This window comes from Haliaeetus leucocephalus, unplaced genomic scaffold (genome assembly GCF_000737465.1).
Source record: "Haliaeetus leucocephalus isolate CR32 unplaced genomic scaffold, Haliaeetus_leucocephalus-4.0 Scaffold233, whole genome shotgun sequence".
Taxonomy (NCBI): domain Eukaryota; kingdom Metazoa; phylum Chordata; class Aves; order Accipitriformes; family Accipitridae; genus Haliaeetus; species Haliaeetus leucocephalus.
The window spans coordinates 608,452-630,934 of record NW_010972669.1 but is presented as its reverse complement, the minus strand read 5'-3'; the positions used below and the strand labels follow the sequence as shown (position 1 = coordinate 630,934).

At 36.8% G+C, this 22,483-nt stretch overlaps 1 pseudogene; it reads left to right on the top strand.

Moving 5' to 3' along the window:
- The first annotated feature begins 269 nt into the window (after window positions 1-269).
- LOC104832030 lies at window positions 270-21,673 on the top strand (annotated as a pseudogene).
- The last annotated feature ends 810 nt before the right edge of the window (window positions 21,674-22,483 follow it).

Below are 22,483 nucleotides of genomic sequence, written 5' to 3'. Positions count from 1 at the left end.
CTCGTCCTTCCCACAGGCTCTGCAACTTTAAAAAGGGAGAAGTACCATCCAGAATCTGGAAAGAAATACCACAGAAATGCCTTACTTCATGCACTCCTAAGAAATTTCCTGCGTGATTTTTCTTTTTCTGTCAGAATCAGAATGACTCCCAGGAGACCCTTCCCTGCTACAGATCAGCACTGTGATCAACTGCTTCCTGCAGTCATCTTACATCTCTGCATCAGTGTTCACATCAGCTTTGATATCATGAATACAGATCCATTGTGGGTATGCATGTTTCCCGTTCATACCTGAAAACTACACTGACAAAACTTAAAAGCTTAGCAAAAATATCCATCCAAGCGAATACGCTGCTTGCAGGGACAAGTAAATTCCTGGTATGTAGTCTGATATACAAACAGCAATGACAATGACAAAACAACATGAAAAAAGTCCCCCCACTTCACCCTAACACCCCAAGGGAAAACTGTGTCTTTTTCCCTGCAACCAGACCTATGTATGTCACTAATCGACCCTTCGAACCAGCGTGGCTCCAAACAGACACAGGGCTGTGCAGGTACTTTCAGAGATCTGTGCCCACAACGTACATGCATTACGTCAGGGTCCAGGGTCAAACGCCATTTTCCCACTCAGACTAATTCTAACCATAAGCATATTGGAAGGGACTGTTGCAGGGTTCTTACAATATTCTGCATTCCCCCATATCTACCTTTGGTGAAGTGAAGCTCCTTGACTTGCAAAAACCCAGTAGATCATCAGCCATCAGGTGAGACACTTCACAGCTCTAAAAATGGAAGGTTTATAACTGAGATGTATTTCTACGTGATTGCATAAAGTTAAGCCACTTGAGGCAATTTTAACTGCATGTAGCAAGTGCTCTTGTAAAATTCCCCCAGGATCTAGCAAAAATCCTCCAGGATATTATCTTTCTGAACTGGAGGTGTTGTGGTTGAAGTTACGTTTTTTAATTAGGTTAAGGAAAAATGTGTTCATTGCAGGTAAAACTGCTTATATCGTGCTCTGGAAGCTAAGCAGTGGGCAGAGCTGAAAAGCAAACCCTCCTCAGAGGATGTTCTGAGGGCCCCACAAGCTGCACCCCCTCCCTCTTAAAGAGTACTCCAGGTTGGGAAACTCCTTGTCAAAATCAGTGAAGTACTGCCCTCTTCTGATTAAATTTCACCTAGAGGTAGCTGCATTTGCAATGAAAGAGAAGAGATCTGAAAAAAAGAATAAACGGACCAAAGATGTGGCTTGGCAACTGGATGAACCTTCTGCAGCGGTTGTTCAGTGGGGAACCTCCGTAATTTCTGAGTGGCAGATACAGTGACCCGCATCAAAGCAAGAGATACACACTGCCTGAATAAAAGCAACTTGCAATGGCTCTGTACATTTTCGGGTGACAGTGTCGTGAAAGGAAAGGTGGCATGAAATGTGAACAGCAGGTGGGTGACTTAAAGCAAACAGGAGGTGGTTCTCCTGCCATTAAGCAACAGAACTTCTCGCTGCTCAGTTTTGTGCATACTAAGCTTTTCAAATGTTCAAACCCATGGAATCCCAGGCCCAGAAAGAAAAGCACACTGGAGAGCTAGTGAACATAAAGACATGCTCAGGAAGTCTCTGAGCTGCAAACTGCTGGGTGAGGGTGCTGCAAAGGTATCACCAACAACAAAATATCTGCTTGCATTCTTAGATAGAATAACATGTCATGGCTATTACACCGAAACAGTAATTTTAAGAGATTACTGCTTTCATTTTGTATAACTCTATGTGTTGCTGCTTATGGTCCTTTTGAGCCTATAAACTAGCAGAGCATAACTGACTTCTTTCTCTTTTAACAATTAACTCTCAATACAGTCAGGAAACACACTGTGTTTCAACATACAATGTCTGATTCTCTTTCACTCACATGCTTTAAATAGCTGCAAAGCTGAGAAACTATGGAGCAGGAGACTTGGGACATCGAGGAAACAGGAGTCTGTCTGTCTAGGCATGCTGTCACCATTGAAATACTATGGGTGTGGAGTTTAAAGAGAACATCTGCTTGGATAAAATTAACATATTCAGTTTACCCATGCAACCTTCCTATGAGAGACACACAGAGGCAGAAAGGATCTAACTGAATGCAGGACACTCATCAAAATACAAAATCAAAAAGTTGGTAAGAAAATATTTGTTTACTTATCATTCAGATGCTGGGAAAAAAGTACTGGTTATAAACCTAGCTAAGTTATAACATTTGAAATTCTTTTATAGAAATATATATATATTATATATATATATAGTTACACAAAACAATGTCCCCTGTATGTATCCGAAGTCAGGTTAGACTCATTCCTTTAACTCCTTGCATTACACTTTTCTGAAGTTGTCTTCTCTCTGCATCAATCAGATAAACTTAGTCTATTCTTATTAATTAAATAGTACAGTAAGCTTTAAAACTGAACTTCTGCTGTCTATTGATTCAATTACTTTTAGCGAAGTTAGCACAGTATTTTACTGAAAAAGCCAGCAGATTACTCAGAAAACGGAATATTCACTTGAATTCTTAGTAAATGTTTGGGGTCACTGTATTTGGAAACGTTTCCCATTTGTCACTGTTCATGTGGTTGCCTAAACACTGAAAAATAGGTAATTGTGCATTTTAATAATTTTGACTGCTTTCTTAGTCTTTTGTGTTTTCCTTCAAGCTCAAGCTCTAAATACCCAGAGATATTTAAGAATCTCAGTTTTCATTAAAAGGAAATGTTTTCAATCCTTGTGATTCCAGTGGAAAAGCAGAAAAGAAACAGAGGAACAAAGCAGAAAGAGTAAGTAAACAAAACTCCACGTTTCCCCACTTTCTGACCCTATAGCACAAAAAAACTCCCAACAAACCAAAACCAGTGAGATTGGTGACCAATTTTCATTAATACAATTTCTATTCTGTATTTCAAAATTTCAAGGCAGAGGCTATGTAGCAAATGTTCAAAACACTAAGGCTATTAAAAGTCTGTTTGTATCTTGAAAATATATTTTTTCCACAGCAGAAATTTGGAGAACTAGATGGATCACTATTTAAAGTTTGTATGAGAGATACTTAGTCTTGTGCACACTTCTAGGGTCATTGTAATATGAACTGTAAGGGCAATTACATAAAGGCTATGTATGTCAGGTAATTCAGAGATAGCTTAGATACCTCAGAGAACAGGTCACGAACTTGACATCAGGGCCAAAACACAGGGCTGTTTACATTCCCCTGGGACTGGAGAACATTTCTGGATAGTCTTACGTGCTCCTTAACTGATTGAATGCTTCCTGTGTTCTTCCTCTCTCCAGTACATCCCCTGCCTCCCAGAACTAATCTGCATGTGCCTGTGAAGCTGTAGGCGTGTAGTAGCTCTGTGTCTGATGTGGCAGCTCTGTTGTTTATTTTCCTTTTTTCTAAGAGAATAACCCCAGACCAGAGCCAGGCAAAGAAAAAGGGAATTCAGACTGAGAAGAGCTAGGAGTCAGTTTTCATTACAGCAATATTTTTTGGCATAGAATGACTCATCAGATAAACAAATGAAGACTAAGGACTGAAAATACCTGATTGCCCATTATTCAAAACAAGGCTGAAGGAATTACTCAGATATTTCAATCTAATTGCTCAAATGACCTTTCCAAGACTTGAGGGAAAATATCCCAGAGCATACTGACTCATTGGAATAACTAAGTTTATTTCTGATCATGCAGAGATACAAATCTGGATACACATGCAGCAAAATTCCACTGTGTGAAACTTTGTGAAAAGAACGCAACAGAGAGATAACACAGATTTCAAGCACTTATCTCTTATATTGACAGAGAGCCTTCACAAAAAAAAACCCAAACCCAAACCAAACCAAATCTTGCCAAATCTCAACAGTAGATGACATTGTGAGAAAAATACAAAGGTTTTGCTTAGACTGCAAATTAAGCATGCATTTGATAAGATCGGGAACAACCGAGTTCTTTGCTTTTACAGCTAAATCATAAGTTATTCATCACAGCATATGAATAATTATTTTTTTCAAAGTGCCTTCAGTTTGTCCAGATTTAAGAAAATATTTCTCTGCCTTGAGCAGCTCCTTTGTTTGGAGTGTGTATTAAATTCCTGTGCATGTACCTTTCGTGAATGTTTTGGAGAATCCTAAAGTCCAGTAATCAAAAGCAAGCTAGGTGGTACCACCAGGATACTGCAGCCAAAAGCAGGTATCAGGCTTGTCATTCCAGGTGTAGGACAGGTCATAGGAGCATGGCTTCTGGACTGCAGCTAAATGTATGACTGTAGTATCACTCAGAGAGGTGCATACTCTTTCTTAATAGCTATTATCTCCTAATATTCACTCTTTTTCTTCTCCATCTATATATTCTACATTTTCCCTTTCATTCCTTTGTTTAACTTGTATTTAATTTTTCCACCCCATAAACAGTAATTTGCTCAAACAATTCTAAAACAAGGGATTGGTGGCCTTTCCATGCACATTCAAGTGTGAAAATTAATTAATCCTGAAACAACTCTGAAGACCAAAATTGTTTCATGCAGCCTGCTTTATTCTTTTTACTGTTTTATTCTACTACAACTTCTCACTTATACACCATGACCAAACTTGGCAATAGAAGAAATATAAGAATGCTATAGCCAGCCTATTATTTATTCAGTTTACTTCTGATCTTGCCTAAAAGAAAACTAGGGCTGAGCCTAGTCTTATGTCATCATCCTTTTTATTTATTTTCTCTTAAGATTATGTCTATATGTTTATTGGTTCAGTTTATAAACTCTGCTATTTAGACTTTCCCCTGAGCTAAATTTACTGTCTGGAGTTATAGTGAATCTTGCGTTCTTGTACATGTGGCAAAGAAAAATGTGTAAACGTTTCCAAGTCATAGTCAAGGAGAACTTAATAGTCATGAAAGTCATGAGGTCTTCTGTTAGTGCTCTTGGCCAGTAAATAACAGAATTCTGAGAAAGCCAAAAAGTCAATGAGGGAGCCATATGAACTGTAACACAGGGTGTTTTAACGGCATATCTACTGGAAAAGTAAACTTGTAGCTACTTCAATTTTTTTAATATATAAAAGAAAAAAAAGTTGGTCTGATATGTGACATAATATTGAAGAATAATTGGCAGTCTTCAGGATAACTAAGAATGTCACTTTACAAATTAGTTCAGAAAGTGATGGGTTTAAAAATTTTGTTTAGAAGTTTAAAATGCCATGCTTTATATACTTTAAGTTGGTTTATATGTTTGTATGCAATTAATGCCACAATGCTTTCATTTTTAAGCTGCTCTTTTACCCATACAACATTACATATGCTTTATGGTACATACAAGATCCTGCTTGCTGCAACAAATCCACGATTTTGTATATTCACTGAATATTGTGAAAAATGTAAACAAGCTTGATGAACATACTAAAAGTACAGCTTGTCAGTAAAATATTTCTAAACTACAGAGTGGAGCCCACATCATTTAGAAAAGCCCGTACTGCTGAAGTGTTCCTGAATCCTAGACTGTCACATAAGACTTTTCAAATATTTGTAGTAATCATAGCTGAAACTTTAAAAAGGACACAATGTTACACATATCAAGTTGTAGGTATCTTGCATGATCTTCACAAGTCCTTCTCTAAAACCATTCCAAAAAACAGCAATTCATGGTTGCCTGAAGTACATCAACAAAGTTAGTAACTGCTATGCTGTAAAGGGTTTTTTCCAAATCTTAGTATGGGCTTGTGATGATTTTGTTTGAGACTTCAGGTACTATTGTAAATAATGAAAATAATATAAATAATGCAAAGTTATTAATCACCGTTTATTGCAAATGCCAGAAAATCCTAAGGTGAAAACTGGCTATTTCAGAAGATGCAGAAGGTTCATAGTACATTGCCTGAAATTAGTGTATGTTCATCAGACTGTTCAAACCTGTGGAGGATTAGATGATGGTCTCAAATTCTATTGGACCAAAAAAACAACTCAGGCAGCAAAGAAGAACATATTTGGTGCATCTTACAGATGCATGATACTTAACATACTTTCACAATATACATACAATACTGTATGATTTAACTGTTTGTTTCCATTTTTTTAGGATTTGCCATGGTACAATAAACAATCCAGACAAAATTTTGACTCCAAGTCAAAAAAAAAAAAGAAGTGTTAAATTGTTTCCTCAGTTTATACCTTTTTTTATTTGTTCTTCAGATACTTCTTAAATTTCTACATTTCCATCTTGTATTTAATTATCTATGCCTTTTCCGTTCTACTGTCACCCTGGCCACATTCTTTACTCTGAATAAACTCCTCTATCCTTATAAACTGCACAATGTTTCTTACTCTTTACTCCCTTTTCTTTTTTATGTTGTTCCTGGGCCTTTGTATTCTAGTAAACTCCAATATGGTATCTTAAAAAATTCTCAAATTAATTGGTGGAATTGAAATTAGCTTATTAACTTCCAGTCTCTGCCTTAAAACTTATTATTAATTATATTAATGTACTGTATTTTATATCTCTGAAATAGCTAAGCTATTATTTCTCCCCTCAAGCACTGCTATGCACGTGGCTTTTGACAATTGCTGGAGGAATAGAAGTGCTGTGTGTCTTTCTGAAGATGGTTTTCCCCATATTTCTGGGAAGATCTGATCTACTTCTTGAGGTGGAAGAGGTTAAGAGCAATGGTAAAGAAATGGGCAAGCAATGGAATTCTCTCCATAATTGACCTTTTCATGCAGAGAGTGGGAAAGCTTCCCCACAAGCCATTCCTCATCTGTGAAGGGAAGGTGCACACTTATCAAGATGTGGACAGGAGTAACAGGATAGCAGAGGTCTTCCTACACTATGGGAATCTGAAAAAAAGGTGACACTGTGGACCTGATGATGGGTAATAGACCTGACTTCATCCATGTCTGGTCTGGACTGGCCCAGCTGGGCTGTGTGGTGGCTTTTCTCAACTTCTACTGACTTTTTACTGCTCTACACTTGTCCTGGTTTTGGCTGGGATAGAGTCAATTTTCTTTCTAGTAGCTGGTATAGTGTTGTGTTTTGGATTCAGTATGAGAACATTGATAACACTGATGTTTTCAGTTGTTGCTAAGTAGTGTTTATAAAAAGTCAAGGATTTTTCAGCTTCTCATGCCCAGCCAGCAAGAAGGCTGGAGGGGCACAAGTTGCTGGGAGGGGAGACAGCCAGAACAACTGACCCAAACTGGCCAAATGCATATTCCATACCATGTGATGACATGCCCAGTATATAAACTGGGGGGATTTGGCCTGGGGGGATTGGTGCTCAGGAACTAACTGGGCATTGGTCAGCGAGTGGTGAGCAATTGCATTGTGCAACACTTGTTTTGTACATTCAAATTCTTTTATTATTATTAATACTGTCAAATTATTATTATTATTATCATCATCACCATTATTATTATTTTCTTCCTTTCTGTCGTCTTAAACTGTTCTTATCTCAACCCATGAGTTTGGGTTTTTTTCAGTTCTCTTCCCCATCCCACTGGGTGAGAGGGAAGTGAGCGAGCAGCTCCGTGGTGCTTAGCTGCCAGCTGGGGTTAAACCACAACAATACTTTTTATCGAAAATAGAAAATCAGAGCCATTCAAAGCTGCAAGTACTTCATATATACATACACATCTGCTGGCTAAAAAAAGAGGGGAAAGACATAGTCTTGTTTAAATTTCAAGTATATAAGCACCAAAAAATATGTGGAATTAATTAGTATAATAAAAGGCTTAAATCTGAAACTTTCCAAGTACTGACAATGTACCAGCAGAAACAATCATGTATCAGCAAGTGAACAGCCTGGGGAGATACTTCAGCATCATCTCATTTCCATTTCTATTTATTGGCTTATGCAGATAAAACTCCACTGACTACAGGAAGGCTCAGATTCCCTTTGTTAGTGGTGATTTCCTTCCCATACAAATTTATGGTTATTTTAGAACTACTTTAAAGTAGTGGTCCCAAGGTAGCATTGCTTGGAGCAAAGAGTACAGCATGTTGAGCTATAATTTTGGCCCTCTTACTGGCATATTATGTAATACTGGGCAATTTATTTAATTTTTCTACTTCTCTTTTCATATCTTTAATACAGGTTGGCAATGCTTCCATAATTCCATATGAACCCGTGAGGGCTTATTAGTTGATATGTGTACCAAGCATTAAAACAAATGTTACAACATACAGATTAAACTAAATACTGTATATTAAAGTCACCAGATAAGATCAGGGAGATTTCACCTATTACAGTTAAAGCCACATGAGAAGTACAGGGAAACTAAACATGATTTTCTTCTCACTGTCCAATAGGTGGGTTATTGCTGCTGCTGCAGGCTATGGTAAGCTTACTGTATGGGGTGGTAGGGTATATAATTCCAAGGCAGGTAATCAGGTCTGTAGTTGTAATTATTTTAATAATAAGCATATAATTTTTTTAACTTGTCAGATTGTTTGGGATCAATAGAGAAAGAATTTATTTTTCATCTCTTGGAAAATAATGTTGCTGTCTGGCTGATGAGCACCATTTCTCCTTTCCAGCATGCTCAGACTATACCAGACAGACTAGACAAGGTGCCAGATCATCCTGTTCCCTCTCACCTTAAAGCTGTCATTAACACAAGAAACACAGGTATGTATATCTTCACATTGGGAAGTACAGGTGAGGGTGTGCACTAACAAAGTACAATTGCGGCTCTCTGAAAATTCAGGTGGTATGAATTTAGCAACAAGACAGGCACACAAAAAGAAAGAACTTGAATTTTTTAAGTCGAGATAGGGAGAAATTAATTTAGTTACAAGCATAGTACATTTTAAACTATTTTTGCCTTGGCATAACAGGGCGTAATAGTGAACTTTAACATAGATGTTCCTTTGCTGAACTTTATTTCTTAAATATAAGGCCAATAAAGTCAGTCTCTAACAGCTGCTCAGATTCCAAAGCGACAGAATTTCGCAGGTCTATACTAAAAAGAAACGCAGCCAGCACAAGTGCTTGGGCCTTGGGAGAAAATTTTTCCTCTGAGACTGGCCTGAATAATGAAGCTTCATCTTCACTGGGAAGGAAAGGGGAATCCTTCCTCTAGTCAAGCCAAACAACTTTGTAAAAGTTACTTGTATTGCAACAGCAGCTGAGTGGCACAGAGGCTCTTTGGAAGCTTTCCCATTCTCACTTTGTGGCGAGGGAACACTGTGGGCACAGTCAGTCCGCACTTGCCTGTGAAGGGTATGGAGTTTCTCCCCCAGCCAAAGCAGATAAGAGGATTAAATAGCTCACAGACAAAAAGACTGAAGAAGTTGAGAGACTAAGAAGATATACTCATGGGGTAAAGACTGAAGGACAGGGCAGACAAAGACTCAGAAGAAAAGACAATTCTCCCTGTACATTCCAAACATAATTTTGCAGCAAAATTAATAATGCAAGCAGTACATTTATAATTATTTGCTCTTCTCCCTTTGCTAGGTTTTCCAAAAGCTGCTATCATCACTCATCTAAGAGCTCCATCTACCTGCTTTTACTCAGTATGGTGCATTTTCTCAGGATATTATGTATCTCACTTTTCCATTCCACATCAGTGCTTCTCTTCTTGGCATCAGTGGATGCATTGAATTAGGAAAAATTTACCTTCTAGTGAAATTTCATTAACTTGAGAATGCTGTAACATTTTAATTTTTTGGTAAGTAACTCTGTTTGGTGAGAAACTCAAATATTATGTCTACTAATAGACTTTTGTAATTTTCTCATTTTTATCACTTTCTCCAGTCTGCAAACAGTATCTAAGATATATGCATAGTTTTTGAAGCTTAGAACAGACACCAGTTGTTGCATAGATCCAATATAATGTGACTTGAGGTCTGTGTATCACTAATACCACTGCATATGTTCCATAGGTTTAACCTGAAATCATATTTGTATCCTACACCAAAAGTCTAAAACACGTTTCACATAGGCACCTGAGAAGTCAGGCTTGATTTTTAGTGTCAGAAGATACAAACGCATTGTGGAAGCTTTAACTAACCTTCAGAATAAGGTCAACTCAACGTGTCTTGGAGCTTTTTGAGTCACATATTTGAGTAACACAGAATTAGATTTGTGATATTAAATTGAAGGAAAGGGAGAATGACAGAGCCTCTGCTTTTGATTCTGAAAATAGGAGTTATCTGTAGACATCTAGCAATGTTATTTTTTCAGATACATCCTCCTTTCCTGTTCTTAGAGTCTTGCCCAGATGCTGCGTTTTGGTATCATATATCTGGACTGTTTTAAAAGCCATTTCAGTACTTTGTTTCTTCAGGAATAGCATGGGCATGCATGCTGGGCTACAGCAACTGATAACAAGACTGCTGCTGCCTAACAGAAACACATATGGGATGGGAAAAGTAGTGTATAAAAAGGTTTGAAGCTATGATTTGTCTTGGCACAGAGAAAGTAGGATAACTGCTTTCTTAGGTGGACCATTCAGATGGGGACTCTGGGGGGCCTGGAATTCAAATGATAAGGCTTTGAGGTGAGTGAGGCTGAAGAGCTCTGAGAGGACTTCAAGTCTTGCATGAGATGGTACCTGGGTCAGGGAGGAACAGGCAAGCTAGGAGCAAGTGGACTAGAAGGGATTCAGAACTTGGAAGGCACTGGGAAGCTTTATGTGGGACAAACAGCACTCAGGCAAAAAGGAATTTTGGAAAGGACAGAAACAGGGAAAGCTGTAAATTCTTGGCTGACAACACTTAGAGAAAACTATGAAAAAGGGATGGGGTAGCAGACGTGAGAGGTCTAGAATGCGGTGGCTTTTGGAACAGAAAGCTCTGAAGGAACTTCAGGGCCACAGAAACAAAAAATTGAGGATGATGAGCTGACAAAAAACAGGAAAAGGGGAGTGAGACAGAAACAAGAGACTCTGAGCTGGTTCCCCTTCCACCGCTTCTCACACAAATAGAGAAGCTGCAAGGTACCTTCTCCCTCATCCCAAGCTCTCTTTTTTCAGAGTTACCCAGTCACCATCTTGACAGAAACATGGTTAGGCTTTGACCTATTCCTAACAACTGGAGATAACTAAAAGGTTTGTTTCTACTGCTTCTGGTACTGTAAGTTTTTAGTTACTACTCAGAAAAAGCGGCAAGGCTCCATTGTGCTAGTCACGTTTAACAGAAAGATTGTGCTGGAAATAGCTTATAATTTATTTGAATAGCTGAATTTATCATTAGTTGAATTAAGAGAATGACAACTTTTTTTTTAAAATAGTGGTAGAAGATAAGATACATTTTAAAGGTTATTTTGAATTTTCTTGTCTGTTTTCATCACCTAGGAACATCTTATGTTTTGAAGAAGAGATTTTCTGCAAGCTAGTTTTGGAATGACTGTAGAAAATACAATGCTACAGTGGTTTTGTACATAGGAGAACTCTGACACTACCTCTGTAACTAGCCCAGTGTAAATTCTTGTTTGCAAATGCAGCTTTAAAATATAGCAAATCTATATTTTATAAGTTATATAGATTTACCCATTTCTCAATGGTATAGTATTTTTAATGTTTGATAGGTTTTTTCCAGTGTATACAAAATTTGGGTCTTGTGTTCCTTGTAGTTCTATGATAGCCATCAAATTTAAATCAGCAAATGTAGTGGTTACACAGAAGCAGGCCTGGCAGGATGGGACAGCTATGCCCAGACGCTAACATAAATTCCTCTGTAAAGCCAAGCTTGTTAGCTTTTCATCTGAGTGACAGGCAAGTGGCAGGTCAATAAAGAAAGGTATAAGCAGTAAAAGCTTTATCAGACTCAATGATCAAACAAGAGCATGAACCAGATTAAATGATTAACCACCTGCACTGCACTGTTCCAAAGTAGTTACTTAGTAAGAGAAGGCTACTCTATTCAGTATTTAATGGCTGATAATTAATTTTTGTATGGCTTTAAAACTGCTGAATGAGGTTTTGTTTAAATTTTTTTGTTGAAGATGTGTTCAAAAGGCACATTTTGTTGCACGGCTGTGTATATGATGATAAACTTATCTGTATAAAGCCATAGTACTCACAATGTGGTGCAAAATCCTGGTCAACCCTGGGATAACAGTGCTGAAGAACATGGGAGCTAAATCATGATCAGATTTAGGACAAAAGTAAGATGTCACCAAACAGAGCAGCAGCAGGAAAGTAACTCTGAAAATATTTATTCTATTGTAATGCTTGTTTCTCAACACGGTGGAAAAGATCGGTTAACTTTCTTAACTTTATATTTGAGAGTTAGAAAGTTAACTGAAGGGAGGTAACAAGAAGTATTCCTACCTACCACAGAAAACTTCATGTACAAGCACAATGTTCAAATGACCTCCAACTGCATTGGTCAGAGATTGGCACAAGAACTAGCAACAAGGGAACATCTGAGAGAATCAACCAGCTGGCTTGAACAGAGACCTAGTATTGTGTGGTCCAGATGTAGGAGAGGGGTCAAAGACAAAAAGGTATTGGAGGGAGCAAGCCAGGAAAGCTGTTGGCCAGAACTCAAGCCTGTACAAACATTATGTCAGTAGTCCATGAATCAAAAAAAAGAAAGGAATAATTAGCTAGGTGACACTAGTTGTGTAAAGGTCTCTCCTGCAGGAAAAGGCAGGAAGAACTTTCTTTACTTGGCTCAATAACAAGAATTTAACAGAGAATGTATTGGTATTTAACTGGCAACTGGTAAGAAGAGAGAAAAACAGAAAGATGGCCTACCTGAGTTGAGGAAGCTGAGGATGCCAACAGAAGTGGATCAGGGTAAATGCAGAATCCTGTCAAGACCAGGCATCTTACCGAATTACAATACATATAACCTCTAGTGTACCACACAGGTTCTTCCACAGTGAAACAAACCTGTGCAGGCTAATAAGCCAGCCAGCTACATTTCACCTAGACTCGTGTGGTGGCATGCCAGAACACAGCAGTCTTGGTGTTGACCCAGACTAGGGCTACCTAAATGAGGGACCTGTTGGAGTATTCTCTAGGTCACATCCAGGATGTTTGTCCTTACCTGCTTCCACAGAGCATGCCTAGGTCTCACACTGTCGTGGTTTAACCCCAGCCAGCAACTAAGCACCACGCAGCCGCTCACTCACTTCCCCCCCATCCAGTGGGATGGGGGAGAAAATCAGGAAAAGAAGTAAAACTCCTGGGTTGAGAAAAGAACAGTTTAATAGAACAGAAAAGAAGAAACTAATCATGATAGTGATAACACTAATAAAATGACAACAGTAGTAATAAAAGGATTGGAATGTACAAATGATGCACAGGGCAATTGCTCACCACCTGCCGACCGACACCCAGCCAGTCCCCGAGCGGCGATTCCCTGCCCCCGCTTCCCAGTTCCTATATTAGATGGGACGTCCCATGGTATGGAATACACTGTTGGCCAGTTTGGGTCAGCTGCCCTGGCTGGGCATGAGAAGCTGAAAAATCCTTGACTCTAGTCTAAACACTACTGAGCAACAACTGAAAACATCCGTGTTACCAACGTTCTTCACATACTGAACTCAAAACATAACACTGTACCAGCTACTAGGAAGACAGTTAACTCTATCCCAGCTGAAACCAGGACACACACTGAAATTGAGAAAGAACATGGATTTGGGAACTAGGAGGCACTCTGGATTTCTTGATATAGACAGAGACACCAGACCCTACTCACTGACCAAATATGCCTACAGGAAGTTTACCCAACATCCATGTACCTATCAGAATTAAATTTTAAACACAGTACCCCACAGAAGTTAACAAACAAAACAGAATGTATGTCAAGGAATGTTTTTAAAGAGAACCATACAACTTTTAAAATAAAGATATTTTAAAATTCAAGGTAATGCAGGGAAGCCCTGCAGATTGTTATACCAGGGATGAAACAAGGTAAGTATAACAGTTTCTCCTATGCTTATAATCTCTGAAGCTCCTCAGATTTACTCTAAGTCCTAGAGTCTCACCACCTATTTTGAAAAAAACCTAATAAAATCCATTATTTTATCCTGAACACCAAGCGCTGAAGAAGGGACAATATTAGGCATGATGTAACTGCCAATCAGCCTGCCAACTGGATCATAGTTGGGTTTGATCATATACACGTCATCAAACTGTGCTGTTCCTTCAGGTTTACCATTAAAACTGCAAAAGAAAACTAAGCAGAAGCAGGGAAGTCTCCACTCCTGTTTTTAACAAGTGGAGTTTAGTCTGCATTACAGCTGATCTTATTGTGGCAAATAAATTATCTGCCATAAATTGCAGCTCTGGATCAAATGAAATTATCTGTTAATCCAGTGTCTACAAAACAGTTTTATGTGAACATTTTTAATGGTGAAAAAGTTGAAACACTGATTCTGCTAAAATATTTCAGTGTAATTCTTAGGCAATGTTCCATTTTGAAATCATCTTAATATTATTTAGAAATCAGATATATTTTTACAATTTTTAAAGTTTAAAATAACACTGAAATGGAAAGAAATGCATTTCTTTGGTGTGAAGAAACTGTTCCTGTGGACCTGAAATAATTTTGTTTTCTGCTGTCACTCATCCATGGCAGTAACTTAATCGCTCAATACCAACTACATCTCCAAAAAAAGTGGGGGCTTTTCCACAGGCAGCATCTTGACTATAGTCCTATATATAGGGTGCTGAGCAGTCTAGCCCAACGCAGAAAAATTTATGTAAGCATTTGAGTAGTTAGTCACAATAATGACATAACAGACATGTAACAATGACAAGTTAATAACTACATTTTCACTGCAGATTTGATTACCATCTTTTCTGAATTTGGATTTAAGATTAAAAACTGCACCTAATCATTTGAGATATGGTAAGGAGCTTTAAGTCATTCTGCTACTTTTTCAGGTTCCTTAGGCAACATGGCAGATGTGTAAAACTTACTACCAAAACCCATTACATGCAGAACTGACCGTAGCAGGTCACAAGTGTTTTCTAAGACATAATTTTATTTATGCAGAAAAATTCCTTTCTTTGGTTCAGAAAGAAATTTCCATTCTATGAGAAATGGCACTTACTTAAAAACTATTTATTTACATTTTCACGATAAAATAATTCTTTTAATCTTTGTAATATATATCTCAGTTATAGAACTTATAACTGAAAATACAAAGGACTACAGAAATAAAGTTTTCACCTTATGAAAATCCTTCAACCTCAAACCATCAAGAATTCTGATTTTCTGTTTGATTTTTACAAAACAAATATTATTCTGTGAAGTATTTTAGCCAAAGTGGCAGTTCTAAAGGAAAATTGTTCTATTAGAAAATTTTAGATCAACTCCAGGTATTTAGACCCACTTTTCTCAGATGCAGAATGTTTCTTTTTGGTTGTTCACAGAAAGAAGAGGACAGAGTTCACAAAGTGGGCATTGCTCTAGTAAATGATATCAGACCTGCTGTCTGGAAAGAATTTCCGATGAGGTTTGGCCCAATTAAAATATTTGCATTCTATGGATCCACAGAAGGAAATCTTAGTTTCTTGAACTATACTAATAAAATAGAGCTGTGGGCCATGCTGGCATCTTCTCAAAGGTAAATGTAATCAAATCCACAAACCAACCAATTTACCAGCCAACCAAAAAAAAAGCAGATGAAAGGCAGAAATTATAAAGAGCAGGAAAGCATACAAGAAAGAACCTGCTTACTACAGTTCAGATGTAGCAAAATTTTGTTCATGGAAGCAGAAACCTTATTCTTAGCCCCTTACATGACTCTACTCTCTGTACACATATTGTGAAGCTAGAATAAATATACAGAACAAGTCTGCAGAAGCTGAAACCACTGCTTTGTGTATCTGACTTTTTGCCCAGAATATAAAAAAAACCCTGACTGTATAGAAGTGCCTATCCACAGGAATGACGAATTATATTTTTTGTTGAAGTTTACTTATCATCCTTAAAACCCACAGATACTAAGTGATGAGGCAGAAATTAGTTTTGATTTTACTTTTGGTATGAATCAGGAGATATGTGTTCCAGAGCAAACCTACACAAATTTACTCTTTGACTATATCTTCACTCATTAAAACCAGCATCACATTTTCTTCTCTGAAATAAGATCAGCAAAACAAAAAAATTTCAAAATTCTCTGCAAATAAATCTCAACATATCTGAGCTATAAACTTCATGTATATGACTCCTATTGAAGCTCTCATTGGAGATACACATCTTTCACCCATAAAAACACCCTGACAGTCTCAAATGTTTTTCCTATTTGTACAGACTCTTTGTGAATCATGAACATTATACTACAATAAAATACTGTTCAAATGAAACTAAAGATTCAGACTAGTTAACATCAAAACCAGATTAATGACTTCCAAATGATTTCTCCTTTTAATCTGAGATGCTGAAAATGCCTTCCCAGGGCCATAACAAAAACTCTGCAATGCTTTTGGTCTTTTAGCAGTCTTAACTATGTGGACAGGGAATGAAGGCAGGAAAGCCTAAATCAAACCAATGAGCTGTAAGTTTCCACTTGTATCTGGCTGGAGTAATTTTTGAGATGTCTATAAATTTAATCTGGATTTTTTGTCAGAGATTCATCTTGATTTGCATTCCAGTAATGTTAAGCCTCTACTTAGAAATGGATGGTAGTTTTAAAGCAAAATTGACAATTTGATCAAAAGCACTGCTTCACTTTATATAAATGATTTGAAACTGACAATACTCTAAAACAATGGATTTCTTTCTGTTGATAAAGGAGATGAACACTTCATCTGTATATGTACACTTAGTGTTGCTTACCGTGATATGAACACTTTCTGACAATTGCTTCTCAGAATACTGTCAGTGTATTTCAGGCTGTTCCAAATCTTCCAAAGTCAATAGGGTACTATCCATTAATTCAAAGCAATTTTTATCAGAACAACCAGAAAGTGAGTAAGACAGTGAGGTTTTCAAGTATGCATATGAACTTTTTAAATTTTGTTCCTACATTCTTTTGAGCTGTTGAAATATGATGTCTGGAAACAAGAACTTATGAAGGATGAAAATGGAAGGTATAAGAAAGCACCCATAGGTAAGGAGAAGTATTAGTTATCTATTAACTAACAGATACCTCAATTTAGATGGTGATATTTTGGGGCAGGGATTAACTCTCTGTTCTGTGAGCAACAAGTTCTTGACATACACTTAGAACTTGAAAATGACACAGAAAAATATATTATCAATAGATCCAAGTAGGGATCTATTGCTAATATACCCAATAACATATCCAAATGTTTATAATATACCCAAATATCCAAAGATACAATAATATAAGAACGTAATCAATATTCTAAGCTCAGAATGTTTTTATTCTCACCTGCAAAAACTTATTCATGTTCCTAAACATATCAGATTTCTTAGTGCTGCTTTTTTTCCAAGTAAAATGGACACAGTAATTCCTACATACATTGTGTTCTGAGACCAGATGTTTACAGATGCTTTCTAATTTCCAAATTTAAAGTTCTGAGGAAGAACAGTACCATTTCAAAATCTGGATAATTATTTTTCATATTTTTACATTTAGTGACCAAACTAGATTTAACTATTTAGTACCTAGAGTTGCACAGAATCTCCAAACTCCTACTTAGAATGGAATATTCCTACTCAAAGAGCTGAAGCTCCCAGGCTGAAGATAGGATGGCCTAACAGCTGAGAGTATCTTTGAGAAAAAATCCTGAAAGCTGACTCTCACAAAAGACATTTAATTTTCATGAAAAGGGAACACCCACATTTTATCTTTCCAGTGCCTTGGTCACACCTCTAAGCTCTCTTTCATTCTGGACAGATTTAACCATGGCAGCTTATTGCTTCTAATTCAGATGTTTTCTCCGTTTGGAATTCTTACTTGTGTTTGAATAAAGACAAAGCAGTAACTATGTTTGTTACATCTTTTCTAAAAGGGTTTTGTTTCTCTTTTCACATCAGACATAATTTGCTGCTTGCAATTTACTAAGAGGCACTTCCCCTATTTGTAACTAATCTGTCTGTGGAATAAAGCAGAAAACACTCAGCACTGCTTATACAATGTACAATAGCCACTAGACTTTGTATAGACCAAGTACAGTCCCATACATGTCTATGTCCATCTTTTGCAGTAGTCTTTGTGGAAGCATGTTCAGCTTTTTACTGAACTAACGGTCACTCTGATTTCATTAGGCCACTATGTCACCAATGTTAAAATTGAGCAAGGTAAGAAGAAAACCTAGCAGCCAGCTGTGAGCCATACAGATTTTCTAATAAAAAGAGGTTGGTGACATTTTTTTAATTGAATAAAAACTCTGAAAGTAACTTTAAGTCTTCTGATGTAAAGTAACATGTATCTTATACTCAATGATGTCTGAGAGGATAGGGCAGATATTTCATAATATCAAAATACTTGCTCTGAGCAATACGAAATCCCTCAAATGTCATACAAGACTCACATACACTCTTACTTGTCATAATATTTTTCAATTTTTTGTAGACTATGAAGGAAGAACAGGGATGGCAGCCATTGTGCTTAAATCTGACCGACCTTATAAGCATATTGTCGACTTCCTTCCAAGTTATGCCCAACCACGCTTTGTGAGAATCCTGGTAAGACAATCAGTTGCCTCCTACTTGTGTTTATCTTCTGTCTGACTTGAAAATTGGTCTCTACAATCATGGAATGCAGGAGTAATTTACAAACAGTTTCAAGAATTGAAACTCAAAAGGTAATACTAGTCTGAATTATTGTTGCTATTATTATTAAGAAGTTAAGCAAATATTTGATGAATTAAACTTATATTTTACTTTAAGGATCCATTCATACCTAAAAATCCTAGATGTGATTAATAACTTGGCAAAGTTGGATTTTGTTTCAAAGTTCTTTAATTAGAGTGTTCTTCTAGCCAATGGAAGACTAAGCAGACACACATGGCTAATACTACATGTAACAGTGTCTTCTTATAAAAGGATGACATGATCCATTTAAAACTTTTTCCTAATATGGTTGTTCTTGAAGTGATTATTATTCAGTTACTGACAAAGCATCAAAGAAATACGTAGTTCTTTGCAACAGATATTAAAATAAATACTTCACAGTAAGATCTCATAATCTGAGAACTAAAATGTACCCACATGCTTCAGAGTATAAAAGCAGGACTGGGATACAATTCTTTTTAAATGTACATCTTAAAAGTGCAAGGATTACACCTCTTGTGCACTCCGCACAGGATGGTCTTCTGCAACAGGACAGGAGACCATGACCTGCAAAGAGTAGGAAAGGGCCCTACATTACATCTCCTGCAAGTTTGTAGCAGACAGTCTTCGGCTGTTAGCGGATGCTGGGAGGCATTTGGCAGTGTTGCCTCTCCCTAAATATTGACAAATTGTCCTAAAGGCAAAAATTTGATTGAGAACAAGATGGAAATGTAACAGAGTGAGTGAGACTGAAGAGGAAGAGAAAAAAAATGTATACATTTAGAAAGAAGTGTAATTTTAAGAGAGTTTAAAGAATTGAGGAAAGCTATTTTTTCACTAGTAGGTTACTGTACTAAGTAAATGTATCTTCAAATGCAGTTAGCATAGGTTGTACTATCTATGGTGCCTCAGGACAACCAGTGCCCTCTTCTGGGAAAAACCTTTGGAAAAGACTTGTCTTTATGGTTCTATCAGATGGGGAAAATCTATACGGAGCTCTAGAATCTATATATGTGGAACTGATTAAACCTGTTTGTATTTATGTGCTCTCTGACTAAAGCTTTTTTCAGCTAACTGAAGGGAGCTTACTATGAAAGATACTATCAGTACTAACTAATGAATATTTACACATGTATAAAGACTTATTAAAGGACATAACAGAAATTTTATAAAAAAATTAGAATGATAAAACCCATGTTATTACTTTAAAAAACACCTTAGGGGAGGATAATAGGATGAATGCTGAACCCACAATTTTCTGAGTGGACAGAAAATTAAGTCTCTTCTGAAAAAAAAAAGGTGTGTCTTGAGAAAGAGTTCATCCTAATCAAGTGACAAACAAAAATATGGAATTCTCATGCAAAAATTTTTTTAAGATAAAATCAATCTTGAAAAGTTTTCAGCAGTCCATATGTAGACTCTTTCTAATACGACTTGCAACTATGGTTGACTGGTTTTGTGAAAACCAGACAGACTGAGAGTTTCTTCTCATCCTCTCTGATTTGACTCTAGAAGAAGAGCAGAGGCACAGGGGCAATGATGCAAAGAACCAGGGTACTCCAAGGTTCTGAGATAGTAGGTTTTTCACTTTACTTTTGCTAACTTCATTTTCTGTTTGCAGACAGACATTAGGAAGAAGTTTCTAAGAGCATCCAGGGAGTGATTTCAGTTTTGCATTATTTGTGCTCTGTTTTCGGGGTTTTTTTGGCTTGGGTTTGGTTTGATTTTTTATTTTCAGAACTCTCATTTCCTTGTAGAAAAATCTGACTATTAAAATAACATCAGGGGATCATTTAAACAGAAAACCTCAGCAATCTGTATTCATAATACACATTTAAAATATTTAATACCTGTCTTTATTAAACTTTTAATCTTATAATTGCAATTTTTTAAATAACTACTAAGACAAATTCATGCTAGCTACTCAATTTGAAGCAATCCTACTTGGTAATGATTGAACATTATTACCATCTGGCAGCTCTTTAGCGTATGTGTGAAATGACTTGGTGGTCTAAGTGTGGTTCCTATCGTAAAGTGCTGCCAAAAGAAAGAATGAACTGGCAAACTTATTAACAGTCTCAGCTCAGAAGCCAAAGACTAAATGATCTGGGAGCTGTGGAAATGGAGTAGGAGTGCATAGAGGAAATTAGACAAGTTACAGATCAAGACAGAAAAACAAGAACTAAAAAATGGCCTGTTTCAGCATGAGAACTAAAAGAAAATGTTGGTTACATTGAAAACACCGTACAAGTAATAACAATGCTTGAGAATGGCGTGTTTTAAACTCTTCCCTTAATGTGAGCCACATTTAAAATTAGATTATTTTATATACCACTTCTGCTCTCATACACTGACTATGGTGTGCAGACCAACTTGTTCATGAACTGGCATTTGAATAACTGCTGTACAGCAACAGCTTACACAGAAAAATAACACAGGAAGGTATTTAACATTTTTTGGTTTAATGTCTTAAATGAAGTTTAGCAGCTGGAAATCAGAGGAGAGCCAGAACCATAAAATCAGCCAGCTCTCTGCAGAGATTACCAAGTGTCCCATAAGCTACAGATTTTGTGATCAGCTGCACTAATGAAAGTTGAAGAAAATGCTTCTTTTGAAACAGAAACTTGCAAGTTTGCATGTGGCTTTGATATAGAAATGAACAAGAAATAAAAGCTGCATTTAGATTTAGATTTCACTGCACCTGTGAATCAGGTCATTCTGTCTAACTGAAGATATTCTATTTTAAAACTGTATGATCCATTTTATTCAGTAATTGCATCATATTTTCACTGATATAAGCTGAAATGGAATATTGCACTTGAATTATTTCTTTTTCAGGATGTTATGCAAATTACTGCAACTTTCAAGCATCAGAAAATGCATCTGGTGAATGAAGGATTTAATCCAAAAATTATATCTGAACCTCTGTATTTCATGCATGAGCCTGCACATTCCTATATTCCTTTGACAAGAGAGATATAGAAGAATGTGGTTTCTGGTGAAATACATTTATAAAGCATAGAAATAAAATTAGTCTACAATATGCAATATTTGTTCTAAAAACGTAAGACAATCAAATCAGTCTTACTGTGATAGAATTTGTGTCTTCATAAGACAGAGCCACAACAGTTTGTTAATTATATTATGTAATATTTAATTTCAGTATCTTATGTGATGCTCAATTTCAGATTTTTATGGAAAATAAAATATGTCAAAATACAGTTGTAGTATTTAGTGGTAATTATTTTTCACAGTTTATACCAGAACAAACACAGATCAAACTATTTGCAAAAATTCATCCCTGCTGGCACATGACCTCTTCTTTTACTCACTAATTGTCATATTCCTGAAATAGAGTTCTCAGGAAAACAGGACAGAAATTACTATAACTTCCAGCTTTTGCAGGAAGTGAACAGCTAGAATCTGCTGAAAGGTGCAATAAAGTTTTGCAGGCAGAAGCAGATCAGAGAATATAATATTAACACACCTGTTGGATGTACTTTCCTTGACTGTACATATCTGATTACATTTAAAAATCAAACAAGTCCACACTTATGTGAGGGAAAGCCTCTCTACTGTGTATTTCCCTGAATTCACATGATCTTTTGTCTGGATGAATAAAATAGCTATTGTATTAAGCTAATTCTTGCCCCATTGAAGCCCATTTTACAGACTTGCGTGGTTAGCTTTTTCATAAACATGAGACTTACTTTTTCTTGGTTTTCAGTATATGCTATTACTGCCACGCTAGCTAATACTGCTACTACTGCTGTAATGCACTGAAACATGGTAACTGACCAAAACACTTGGTCTACTGTAGAACCA